The sequence below is a fragment of the Choloepus didactylus genome, chromosome 9 (assembly GCF_015220235.1).
Source record: "Choloepus didactylus isolate mChoDid1 chromosome 9, mChoDid1.pri, whole genome shotgun sequence".
NCBI classification, from domain to species: Eukaryota; Metazoa; Chordata; class Mammalia; order Pilosa; family Megalonychidae; genus Choloepus; species Choloepus didactylus.
Genome location: NC_051315.1, coordinates 101,134,008 through 101,148,474, shown reverse-complemented (window position 1 = coordinate 101,148,474; position 14,467 = coordinate 101,134,008).

Genomic DNA, 14,467 nt, shown 5'->3' with positions numbered 1-14,467 from the left:
TCTTCATTTTTTTTTCTCCTTTTCTCCTTTCTTTGGGGAAGAAACGGAAATGTCCTCATACTGATTCTGATGGTTGATACATAATTATGTGATTAAACTGGGAATCATAGATTGTTTGCTTAGGGTGGCTTGTATGATGTTCCGGTTTGCTAATGCTGCCATTAAGCAAAATGCCAGAAATGGATTGGCTTTTATAAAGGGGGGTTTATTTGGTTACACAGTTACAGTCTTAAGGCCACAAGTATCCAAAGTAAACATCAACAATTGGGTACCTTCACTGGAGAAAAGCAATTGGCATCCAGAAAACCTCTGTTAGCTTGGAGGGCACATGGCTGCCACCCGCTTGCTGCCAGGTTGCATTTCAAAATGGTGTTCTCCAAAATGTGTCAGCTTCCAATGGCTATCTTCAAAATGTGTCTTTCAGCTGCAGTTAGCATCTGGGCCTTTGTGGCTCTTTTTAAAGTACTCCAGTGATTCAATAAAGACCCACCCTAAATGGGTGGGCAACATCTCCATAGAAATAATCCAATGAAAGATCTCACCAACAATTGATTGAGTCATGTCTCCATGGAAACACTGAACCAATCGGTTCCAACCTAATCAACACTAACATATCTGTCTCCACAAGATTGCATCAAAGATAATGGCATTTTGGGGGCCATAATACATTCAAAGCAGCACATATGGTGTGTGAATAACACCGTTTAAAAAATAAACAGAGGGATACAAGTGCTGGAGAAAATGTGGAGAGAGAGATGTAACTATTCCCTATTGATAGGAAAGTAGAATGGCACAGGCCAGCAGGAAGGCAGTGTGGTGGTTCCACAGGAAGCTAAGTATGAGTTTGCCATATGGTCCTACAACCCCATTATTGGGTATATACTTGAAAGAACTGAGAGCAGGGACATGACTGGACATTGCACACTGATGTTTTTGGCTGCAGAATTCACTATTCACAGTGGATGGAGATGGCTTAAGGATACATCGACCAATAAACAGAATGGTGAACTGTGGTGTATACATACAATAGAATATTGAGCAGAGGCAAGAAGAAATGAAGTTGTGAGGTATGCAACTAGGTGAATAGACCTTGAGGACAGTATGTTGAGTGAAGTAAGCCAGAATCAAAAAACATTATAATGCCTCACTAATATGGACTAACTTTGATCTGCAAACTCTGAGAATTGAATCTGAAAGAATATGTTATCAGGGGAAAGCTTATGGTAAAGTTTCCTAGATTGTAAGCTCTTACAGCAGTCACATGTGTTCATGAATTGTAATGCTTGCCTCTAAATTCTGAGATGCTGAGCTGTTTATATATAACCTGGTTGGGCCCTGGAACTTCGGGTATCTGGGTGACACCTGAGACTCAGAGCCAGAGTTCAGCAGCCATGAATGTCAGCATTACCCCATACAGAAAATGTTAAAGAAGCCAAAAAAGAGATCAGACTTCTGTTAGAGATATGAACAAAGCAGACTTCATTAAAACTAAGGTAAACCAGACTAAAGGGAAAAGGGTGATATTGACTGTTTTAAAACCTCAACTTCTGTGTTAGACCAAAAGAAGAGATGTTTATTTGGTGCAAAATCTATATTTTCTATCACATGCTATATAAGTTAACCTGAATGGTCAGTTTATTCAAACACCATAATTACATGGAATCTTCAATAGAGGGTGAAATCTGGTTGGTTTGTGCAGGTTAGCATGAAACCTCGACACATCTCAGAGTAATTTGGGCAGAGAATAAAAAGTATTTGCAAAGCCCCCTTGAGGGGCAGGGGAAAATATGGAAATGGGGAAATTTTGCATTAAAAAAAGATAATAAAAGTGCATTGTGGGATTGAGAAAGCCTTCTTGACCAAAAGGGGAAAGAGAAATGAAACAAAGTAAAGTTTCTGTAGCTGAAAGTTTTCAAATGGAGGCGAGAGGACATTCTGGAGGTTATTCTTCTGCATTATATAGATATCCCTTCTTAGTTTTTAGTATATTAGAATAGCTAGAAGGAAATACCTAAAACTGTTGAACTGCAACCCAGTAGCCTTGATTTTTGAAGATGATTTGTATAACTATATAGCTTACATGGTGTGACCGTGTGATTGTGAAAATCTTAAGGCTCACACTCCCTTTATACAGTGTATGGACAGATGAGTAGAAAAAGGGGAACAAAAAGTAAATGAATAATAGGGAGAAAAAGAAGTATGAGATGTTTTGGGTATTTTTTACTTTTATTTTTATTTTTATTCTTATTTTTAGTTTTATTTTTGGGGGTAAAAAAATGTTCAAAAAATTGATTGTGGTGATGAATACACAACTATATGATGATACTGTGAACAACTGATTGTATGCTTTGGATGATTATATGGTGTGTGAATATATCTCAATAAAATTGCGTTAAAAAAAGATAATTAGAAGCATCAAGTTGAAGCTGAATATTTTTTGATTGTTCATCAACTAGTAAGAAAGAGAGAAATTTCTGAGGACTGCAAGCTTTGTTTGTGTTGCCCTTTTTTTTTCTTAACAGATAAGTCCCATGTTGTTTAAAACCTAGAATGATCTCAATAAGAGAAAATATGAAAAAAATGTGGTTAAATTGTATGCTGTAGTACATCTTTTTAATTAAAAAGCACAACTGATTTATTTTCCATTTGATAATTATCACCTATGTCAACAATTGATAAAGCATAAATGATAACTTCCATGGTGTCAACATTAAACCTATAAAATCTTGGTTAAAAAAAAAGAAATTACAGACTCAAAATTAAAATATCCATTCATCTTTTTGCTCATTCTTATCTATTGTTTCATAATTTTACATTTAACATTTTAAAATACCTACATTTTTTTATTTGAAAACGGTGATCTAGCAATTTCCACAGGTATCTAACCAGTTAGCCCAGCATCATTTATTAAATAATCCCTATTTTTAGTTTGGAGGGTATTTGAAAGGAGGTGGAGAATAAAAGTTTGCTGATGCCTTTAAATCACAACTTCAGCCCCATGTAGGGCAGCTATGCTAAAAGAAGTTTAGAAATTAAAGTAGGGCTTGCAGATGGTTTAATAAAGCATCTCTCCATTTTACTCAGAGTGGAATTTGTTTATCAAACCCTATCAAGTTTAGAGTAGTTGACAATGTTTCTCTGAGTACTTGACTGAGATTTGGCCTCTAAAGCCAAGTCCTGAGGACCTTCTGGCTGGGACTCAGTAAGTTGGCAGATAACAGCAGGGAAAGCCTGGCCGATAAAACAAAGGCATTGCCGAGGGCACCTCAGAAGAGAAAGGTAGCTCTGCAAAGAGGGGGCCTCTCTCTCTCCCCCAAACTGATGTCACATATGCAAGAGACTTTCCCTCTGTTTAATCTGGGAAGGTTGTTTAATAATAACTCACCTCCCAATGTTCTTGTGAGAATTAAATGAGGTAATGACAATGTAAGAGAAACTTTCATCAGCTGTACAGAGTTACACAAATGACAGTGTTTGTTATTTATAAAGTATGTTCATATACACTATCATTCAGTTTGTAATTGTTAATATGCAAAGCCTATTATAAGATACTCAATAATTAATTTGTAGCTTAAGGGAAAATAATGAAAAGGAAGCAACAGCAAATCTTAAAATGCTCATATTGAGGATTAAAGAAAATAATTAATAAACTCAGAGCCCACCTAAGCCAAGATAAAGCCTAAAGAAAATTAAGATGTTGGACAATTATGTTTTGGGCACCATTCCACTTCCCTCTTTTAAATCTTTATTTTCCCTAACTTGCTAAATGCCCAATGTTTTAAATTTGTTTCCCTGAATAATTAGATGAGAACGTTTCCCACAATTGCTAACAGCCCCACCAAGCTTTCCCTCCCAAGACTTGATGTCCTCCTTCTGCCCTCTGTCCCCTTTTTACACTTCCCTATCTGTGGAGATTCTGATACATGTCCTTAAAATTCTTTGTCTCTCCTCCCCACAAGACGTAAGGTCTATATCTCCTCTTGATTATGGGCTCTGTGACTGCTTGACCTATAAAATACAGTGGAAGAGATTCCTAGCCTTAAGAAATTAGCAGCTTCCACTTCTAGGCTCAGGGGACACTCACTCTTGGAATTTAGCTACCATAATGTGAGAAAGGATTTTAGCTCTCAGCCCTGACTGATACCCAGCCAGTCATACGGGGGAGCCATGATGGAAATGGATATTCTAGTCCAAATTCAGCAGAGATGAGATTTTCCCATCAAGCCCTGCCCAGATTACTAATTCGTAAGATAGATAGTGTCATTTTAAGTTTTTAGTTTTGGTGTGGATTGTTACATAACAATAATAACTGAACACCATTCCACCATCAAACTCCTATTCCTGTGCTTTGAAGACCTCATCTAACTGTTTGACATAGAATATGAGAACAATTTGGTTCTTTAACTATTAAGTCACTTGTGTCCAGGATTCAATCCTGTCAAAATGCTGACTGAAACGTAATCCCTCCTGCCCTTATAACTTCATATTATTTTTGCAAAACCATATGGCTTTCTCAAAGTTGACTCATTCCTCTGACAAGAATTTCTGAAAGGATTCCTTACAAGAAATGCCATGGAATACTGGTATTTGGAAAATCTTTCAAATTCTTCCCAATAAATCACTCCTACCAATCCACAGTCATCTATCCTTAATAAAAAGCAATTCAGGTGATAAGAGAAAAAACCTCGCTACCTGATTGACCTAGCCAATACCATGGATTAAATGGCTACAGATAGTTGACTATAGCAATAACTCATATTTTTAAAGTGTTCTATATTTTATGAATGTGATTTGTTTGATCCCTCCAAAAACCCTAAGACATAGGTCAACTAAGGTACCCATTTTAAGGTACCTTAGTTTCCTTTTAGTGGAGGAAACTGCAACTCAGAAAAGCTAAGTGATTTGCAGACAACCACACAGCAGCAACTGGAAACTTCAGCTTAGGTCTTTAGTTTCCACATGTAGCACTTTTCTTACTATCCTACCCTGCCCTTATATACTACACTTTAGTATTTGTATAGGACTTTACAGACAAATGTAATACGTTCCTTTGCATTCATTTTCTCATTTCCCTCACAAAGATAACCTCCCAATAGAATGACATTTTTAAAAGAATGGTTGGTAAAATAAAGGATTAGTCGATTTCAGGCAGTAGCACATATGCATGCGTAATTTATTTTGAGCCTTTCAACACAGGGAGGTAAATACCCCAAAGAATATGTCAAATAACATTAAAAAGAGAAATTTTAGCTTAGATAAGAAAAGTAATAACCCCTTAATTTGGGGATAGATTAGGAAAGAATATTGAAGAATTCAAGCTAGTTGGTCCTCTATCTTAAAAAAATATAGGTTCAAGAAAACTTGAAGATAATTCGATTAAGACCTTTAAGACTTAGGGAACTATGACATTTTGTAAGCAATTTCTATTAAGTACTTTCTAGACACTGAAAATGACTGTAAAAAGAAAATATTGATAAAAATAAAGGAAACAGAACATATTGTTTTTGCCCTACAGAATTTGTGTGACAAAGTAAAATATTAACAGACAAAATAATGTATTGGAAAAATAGCCACAGCTTGCAGGGTGAGGAGGTGATCGATTGGGTTCTTTGAAGACGATTTCCAGGAAGTGACAAGATCTGCACTACTTCCTAGCTGATATGATGAGGGAAAGGATAGTAAATGTGTTCTGAGTGTCAAGAGCTTGCCAAGAGGCCTGCCATGTTGTATAATGTGCAGAAAACAGGAAGAAAACTGTCTTGTCATGGGAAGGTGAGGAAAGATGGCAGAGAGTGGGAGTCCCTCATTGCCCTGCTAAGATGTGGAGTTTGGAATGTCCTGTAGCCATCATGCACCATTAAAACGTTGAAACTCAAAAATGTTTTTGTAGGAAAAATTGTTGTGTTTGTTCTGTGTAGAACAGATGCAGTGGAGAGGAATAGGAACCAGGGAGCTATGCAACAGACAATTTGTAGTAATAGCTTAAACATTCCAGTTGCTATGCTAGGCACCAGAGCTTCAAAGACAACAATCCTGTCCTATCCTCAAGGTGTTTGCAAGAGAGAGCTGTGGAAACAGAGTGGAAGTCCACTTAAGCTTGTAGGGTCGGAGAGGACTTCCAGAGGAAATATAAGAACGCATGTGAAGAACGGCAACATGTGAGTCAATGGAAGATGCTGTGGAGGGCATTCAAGATGGAGAGAAGAGTATGCGCGATGAGAGGGAGACGTGGGCAAGTATGGAGAGTTCTGGAACGTAGGTTGTAAGGAGGGGAGGAAGAGTAGCTACAAACACCTGTGATAAAAATAAAGAAAAACTAACAGGAGCTGAAACAAACTAAAAAAAAAAAATTGACAGGACTTGATCACTGACTGGCATTGGAAGGTTAGAGGAATGATGGGGTCAAAAAATGTCTGTTACGAGTCTTGGGGACCAAAAGAATGGGAATAATGTTGGCAACAATGGGAAGGCAGTAAGGGGTACTCTTTTGGAGAGGAGAGATGAAGAGGTGCTAATATTAAAATTCTCCTGATACTACATTTCTGATAACATTAGAACACACAGGTGGCAATGGGGGAGAATTTTGAAACTGAAGAGAATGAGAAATTGGAAAGCAGGGGTAAGATGACTGTGGAAGACAGATTTAGGAATGGTCCAGATACAAGTGGAAACTGAGACAACCCATGGGTCAAATTACCTGAGGAAATTTAATGTGTGAGAACATATAAATGGTTTCCTCATAGAACACATACACATACATCCTATATATCTGAGCATGGCATAATCCCATTGTATCCCTCCTTCAGAGTACAGTTCATGAATGAGCATAGTGCTGGCAAACTAGAACTACTGTCTTTCATGTGGCATATCCAGTTATTTCTATTCTGGAACTATGTGGCCAACATTTCTCAAATATTTATTGAGAGCTGCTATGAAATTTGCTTTTATTTTCTCCTCAAACAAAACTTTTATGCTTGTACAAAAATAGATACAAATACATCTGGTTAAATACTTGTCTAGACATCAAATATCTTTTGAAAAAGAATATCTCGATTAATTAAACATAACATAAATCATATTTCTAATAAAAACAAATAGGCTTTAGAAATTAAACTATTCTTAGCAATTACATATTGATCTCTTGCTGGCCTCATTTTAAAAGTGTTTAGATAAATATTGCCCAATTTTTCTGTCTCTAAGAAAATTTCCCCTCAATTAAAATAAATCAATGGGTTCTATAGAAAAAGTCATAAATAATGTAACAAGCTTAATACCAAAATAACCACTAATATGATTTATTCCAAGCCATCTCTTAGTTATCTGGGTAACGGCTATTTTTACTAGGTTTAGTTAGACATCTCATAAAAGTGGTTCAAATGAGGAATTCAAATAGCTCTTTCTATTCCTGGTAATATAAGAATATCCCATTGAAGAGCAAATAAGACACTTTTTTTTCATTTCAGGCAGGTACTGATGACTAATTTAATAACTGGGCGGATTACTTTAGTAGGTACTTCTCAGGATATTAGAACAATATATTGCCAAAGGAAAAAAAATCTATTAAAGTCAATTCTACCACTTACATTTGGGGGAATTTGGACATTACTGTTTAGAATTCTAATTTTTTTTTTTGTTTTGCAATAAACAAGGACTACATTAGCCTGGGTATATAACAACTATGATACGATATTTATTTTAGTAAGCTATAAACAGCAGCATTATCTGCAAAAACATAGGTCAAATTCTTAAAGAAAATAGCTTGGGATTTATGAGGAGTTTAATTTTCCAGGTGACATAACTGGAAACCTATTGAAATAATGTTTCTTTTCTGTCAGGTTATTAATGAAAATTTAAGGCCCCAGGGACAGAATGAGTGTCAATATATTGTTGGAGAGAAGTTAGCATAGAGATTTTTAATTCCACTCTGCATGGTGGGAAAGGCTGAGCAACAGGACTGACAACTACTATCTCTATTGGGGAAGAGAAAAACCTCAAACAAATCTCTTTGTGAATGTTCTGTGTTCTGGGGGAGGCGGGGCGGATAATCAAAATCACACTCAGGCTTAATGATTCACCAGCATTTACAGGCTCCAGAAGCTGTTATACTAACAGTTATAGTTTATTACAGTGAAAGGACACAGATTAAAATAAGCAAAGGGAAAAGGCACATGGGGTGAAATTCAGGAGACACAAAGCACAACTTTCCAGGTGTTCTCTCCCAGTGACATCATAGATGGGCCTAATTCTCCCAGCAAGGATGCATGACAGCTTGTGAGAAACACTGCCAACCAAGGAAGCTCACCCGAGCCTTGGTGTCCAGAGTTTTTATTGGAAGTCAGCCACACAAGCAAGCAGCACCTGCTTGACTGAACTTAGTTTCCCAGAATCCAGCCACCCCTCACCCACCGTCACCAGAGCAAAAACAAGCATTCACCATAAATCACATTGTTACCATAAACTGCCTAAACAAGCTGAGACAGTATGGCCCAAGTCCTCAGCCATCCAAAAACAGGTGTTTACCAGAGACCACATTGTTAGCATAAATTATCTGGTCAAACTGCTACAGCATGGCCAATGGCCTCGGGCACACAAAAACACTCTTGTTAGGAGGACTATTCCAACGCCTTAGAGCTCATTTCCCAGGAGTTGGCCAAGGGCCCTGCAGTAAAATGGAAAACTTAGTTGGTTTTATCCTCAGTTTCTGGAGAAGCAATCTTCTACAGAATTTCCTGTGATAGGGGTGACTTTTGTTCTCCCTGGTGAGCCCAGGACCACACAAGAGAGTTCATATGCTAATGAGAGCAGTGACAGGGAGGAGCCAATCATACCTGCAGTGTCAGGGTGAGGGCCAGCCCCACAAGAGAGATAACCACGTGATTAGGGGGTGGGGCTTTGAGCCACATGTCATATTGTCCCACCTCCCCAATCTCTGGGAGGGGAGGGCGGCTGCAGATTGAATTCAACCACATAGACAGTGAATCCATCAATCATGCCTACATAATAAGACCCATATCAACTCCTGACACTTGGAGCTCCAGTGAGCTTCAATGATTGAGAAAATCTACCACTGCTGTGTAATTATATCTACATCACTATGGACGTCACCTAGATAAGAGTGATATTTATATTATAATCCAGATAATTTAGTCAATCATAGAAAAAAGCAGGATAGTTTAAAATATTCCTACATATGATTCATGTTTTTTTATTTTTACCCCTGTACTTTGCATCATATAATCATCAGGGTCTTTTTCTCAATATAGAGTTCTCCAGAATAAACTTCCTAATTTTTAAACTTTCCTGAAAATGTCCACTCATTTAGAAAGACGACTTATGGTGATCTTTTTAGGAAAAAAAAAAAGAACATGTTTTTTTGGAACTTTTATTTAAAAGAATAATAAAAAAACCAGCACATGCTCTTCCATATACAAACAGGATGTTATAGGTTTTAGCATGCCAACACTCCCATTGCAACGATTAGAAAATAAGAATGAATAAATTATTTTAGATCATATTCTCAAAGACATGAAAGGGCTGTGGAAGCAACAGGATGAAATGACCTAAAATTGCAGACAGCGGAGAGCTTTTTTGATCAGCTGACCATCACTGTTGCTTCCTTCTCTGATTCTGGGGGTAGGCTAGCCACTGGCCTTGGTCTAAACATTTCAACTGTATCAGAGGAAAGAAAAACCAGTGAAGTTTTCTAACAATTATGTGGGCTGACATGATATTTTGGAATCTATAGGAGCTACAAATATATAGCTGATGTTTTCCATAGGACATTTTTTGAGAGCTGGAGCAGGGCAGAAGGTGAGGGGCTGGGCCAAAATGTAATGAAAGGCAGTTAAATTTTCATTCTGGTTGCTCAGAGGGCAAATTCTCACTAGAAGGAGGACCTCCAACAAACACACAGGCAGTCTCCCATTTAGACATTTGTCTGATTTTTAATATATGATGAGTGGGAGGCTAAATCACTAAGCTTAAACCTCTGAAGGGCAGAACTGACTCGCCTGAAGCGTTTCAGGTTCAAGGAGACAGTCACCTGCCCTGTCAATTACATCCAAGGAAGGAAGAACCGGATGTAGACTGAGATTACTAAATCTAAAACCAAGCTCCAAACCAGCTCAATCCCTAACTGGAGGAAGATGATCAAGTACTCATTCTATCTGCCTAACAGAAAAAGTGGCAAGCCCTTCTGGTGGAAAAAAAACACGAACTATAGCTTCTATATCCAGCATGTGATACAAATTACAAGACATGCAAGCAGAAAAATATAACTAATAATCAATAGAAAAAAATTCAGAAAATGGAAGTAGACCCAAAGATGATAAAGATTTGGGGCTTCAAATTCACAGCTCTGTTCTTTTTCTCCAGAGAACCTTACCAATAAGAAATGAAAATGTAAGACTCTCATTATTCTCAGATAACATGATTTTGGTTTAGTTTCCTGGGCTGCCAAAGCAAATACAATGCAACAGTTTGGCTTAAACAATGGGAATTTATTTGCTCAAAGTTTGAAGCTAAAAAAAGTCTAAATCCGGTTGTCATCAAGGTAATGTTTTCTTCTTGAAGACTGGTGTTCTAGCTGAGCCACACCTTAACTGAAGTGACCTCATCAAAAGGTCCTACTTACAATGGATTATCACCCCTAGGAAGGGATTAGATTTAAGAACATGTTTTTATGGGTACATACAGCTCAAACCACCACACTATACGCTCTGGACCCTATAAAGACATGTTCTCTTTTTTTTTTAAAGAAAAATACACATATTTTTATTGTAGATTATAACATATATACATAGGAGTGATAACTTCCAAGAACAATTTCACAAGTAGTTATAGAGCAAATTTCAAAGAATGTTATGAATTATAGTTCCACAGTTTCAGTTATTTCCTTATTGTGAAATATAACTTATATGCAAAAAGGTGATAACTTTCAAATTACAATTTAACAAGTAGCTATAGAATAAATTTCAAATGGGTTACAGTTCCACCATTTCAATTCTTTCCTTCTAGATATTCCAATACCCTGGCAACTAAGAAGAAAATTATAGAGAGATTCAGTGTTCATAATCCTTTGTTAAATTCCATCTTGTCTGTTGCTACCCCTTCCTCTAGTTTAATCACCTTCCTTATCTTCAGGGATGTCTAGGCAGTGACCACCCTAAATTGTTCATGTTGAAAAGGGGTGTCGACATTATGGGAAAAGGGAGTACATCTGGTTGATGTTCTTGAAGAGGCTATTGCCTCTGGGTTTGGGGACTTAGCTGGCATAGGAGTTCTCTGAAGGATTTAAGTTTCTGAAGAATAAACTTAGTGAGTGAAACTTTTATAGAGTCTCAGAGAGGCATCCAGGTATTCTTTAGATTTTCGGGACTACTGTTGACTTGGGCTCATCATACTGTGGCCATTTGGTATATCTAGCTGAAGCTTGCATAGGAGTAACCTCCAGGACAGCCTCTTGACTCTATTTGAATTCTCTTAGGCACTGAAATCTTATTTTGTTGCCTTTCTTTTTCCCCTTTTGGTCAAAAAGGCATTCTCAAACCCTGGATGCCAGGGTCAGGCTCATTCCTGGAATTCATGTCCCACGTCGCCAGGGAGACTCATTCATCTGGGGGGGTCCTGTCCCACATTGGGGGGAGAGTGATGAATTTATTTGCTGAGTTAGACTTAGAGAGAGAAAGTCCACATTTGAGCAACAAAAGAGTTTCTCTGGAGGTGACTCTTAGGCATAATCATAGGTGGGCTTAGCCTCCCCTTTACAACCCTAAGTTTCACTAGAGCAAGCCTCAAGATCAAGGGCTTGACTTATAAAGTAGGGGGTTCTTAACTTTATATAGCATATGTTAGTCCACAATAATCCATCCATATCTCACATTATCATGACTTAGTTGTAAAGACATGTTCTTTCTATATGCAAAATACATTCATTTCATCACAATTTCCCAAAAACCTTTAGAAATAATGCTCAGCACAAAGTCTCATCAAAATCAGTTATGGGTGTGATCTGTCCTGGGACACAATTTCCCTCTGTCCACGGACCTGTGAAGCCTAAAGAACAACTTATCGGCCTCCAATATACAATGGAGGGACAGGCATAGGATAAACATTTCCACTGCAGAAGGGAGAAATTGGAAGGAAAACAGGGATCATGGGTCCCAAACAATTCTGAAACTTGGTAAGGCACACTCCATTAGACATCAAGGTCTGAGAGTCATCTATGGAATGTTTTTTCCTTTGGGTATAATGACTTGGCAACCCCACCCCTTCCCAGTGCTTGTGTAAAACACTGCTGTGAAGGCTCCACCCACTCTGTCTATTGGATTGCAGCCGAGCAGTCCACAAACCCCAGGGCACAGGCCCCACCCTCTCCGAGCATTGGGGTGGCATCCAGGCTCTCCGTGAATGCCAGGACACAGCTCCCACCATCTCCAAGTGATTCAGTTAAGACCCACCCATTCAGGTGGATAATTTCCATGGAAATTATCCAATAAAGGTTTCGCCCACAGTTGATTGGGTCACATCTCCATGGAAACACTCAATGGATTCCAACCTAAAAAACACTAATACATCTGCCCCCACAAGATTGCATTAAAGATAATGTCATTTTGGGGGACATAGTACATCCAAACTGGCACATTCCACCCCCTGGACCTCAAAATGACATGATTTTTCCATATACAATATACATTCATCCACCATAATATCACAAAAACTTAAATCATTTCAGTAACAATAGTTAAGTACAAGTTCCCATCAAAATCAATTACGTGTGGTCTTTCCTAAGACAAAATTCCCCTCTAGCTGTGGACCTGTGAAATTTAGTACAAGTTATCCTCTGCCAATATACAAAGGAGTGACAGTCATAGGATAAGCATTCCCATTGCCATAAGGAGAAACAGTAAGGAAAACAGGGTTTAAGGGACCAAAACAATTCCTAAAACCTGCAGGGCAAACTTCATTACATTTCAAAGTCTGCGAGTCATTTATAGAACTGTGTTTTATCCTTGGGGCTTGAGAGAGAAGGAGTCCAACCCTTTCCAAAGGCTTACGTGGCAGCCCTTTTCTCTCCAAACGCTCTTGTGAGGGCTCCAACATGTCCATGCATTGGGGAGACCACCTTCTTGACGCCACTCTCCTCAAACATCGGGGTGCTAGCCAGACTCTGCCTCTCCTGGGCAAAGGCTCTCCCCTCTCTGAACAATGGGGTGGCAGCCAGGCTCTCCCCAGTTCCCGGGAAATGTGCTCCACCCTGTCTGAGGCCTGGGTGGCAGCACTCTCCCTGAGCATTGAGGCGGAAGGCCCACCCTCTGCCTCTGGAGCAAAATCACCCTTTCCAAGTGCATGGGCCACCCCACTCTCCCTGCACTCTCCACTCAACCTCCATGGCTCTGTCTTTGAAGAAAAATTTTTTTCAATCTGTTCCTTCTGTGTCCCCTCCAGTTCAGACGAGCAGTGGTTCCGTTTAAATAGATCTCGCAAAAATCGTATTGGCTTGGCATGAAGTTTACAGGGGTCAAAACCTTCAGACAATAGGACTTTCCACAGATCCTTTCTGCATAACTCCATCTCCAATCCTGGCTTGTACTGAAATGGCGGTTGGGTTCCATGTTTGGTTAAATCCTCACGTGGGGCTGTGGCTTCTGGGGTCTCAATTATGGTGTGGGGGAGAGGGGATTCAATTCAAAATATATTCATTAAAGGTTTAAATAACCTTCTATTGATTTCTTATATATGTGCTATGCTGCCAGGAATCCGGGCTACCGAATATCTGCTACTTACATCCATGAGTGCTTTCTTAGTCCCAGCCCCTGAGTTAGTATTCTCTCTGCTGGCACAGGTGCAAGCTAAAACTTGCCCGTGAAGCCTGTGAGGTGGAATTATAACCAAACATCTAGGCAAGCAGAGGTTCAGGAACATAGGCAGTGAATTGATATATTGTGTGTCCTGCTAGTTTGGTCTTGAACAGTTTTCTTTCTAAAGTTATATTTATTTCACCACTTCTACTCTGCCTTCAATATTGTTCTTACCCTCAACACATCTTTTTGAGTACTATTAGTATCACTTGGTATTTCAAAGCACAAAATCCATGAAGATGTATTCTATGCAAAGATTGAGGAATTCAAGGGTTTCAAATATCTATGTACCAACACAGAGTATGGGTAATAAATGATTGAGGTAAATATGACCTAACAGGTTACCCCCAAGTCTTGATGAGATTCAGCAGTGGACACAACAAAGAAAGATAACTTGTGGCAGTGCTGAAGAAGGCATGGTATATATATTACCTGAGGCAAGACCTTCCCCAAAGTAAGACCTCATGGTGTTATAGCTTTGCTATCGTTGAAGCCTTGAGCCATTGTAAATTCAGTCCTGACTTCACCCATAACTGCATGGATTATCTCCCCCAAGGAAGTGTTTATGGCAGTGTTTATGGACTGGCTTTGAGTAGAACCCCTACCCA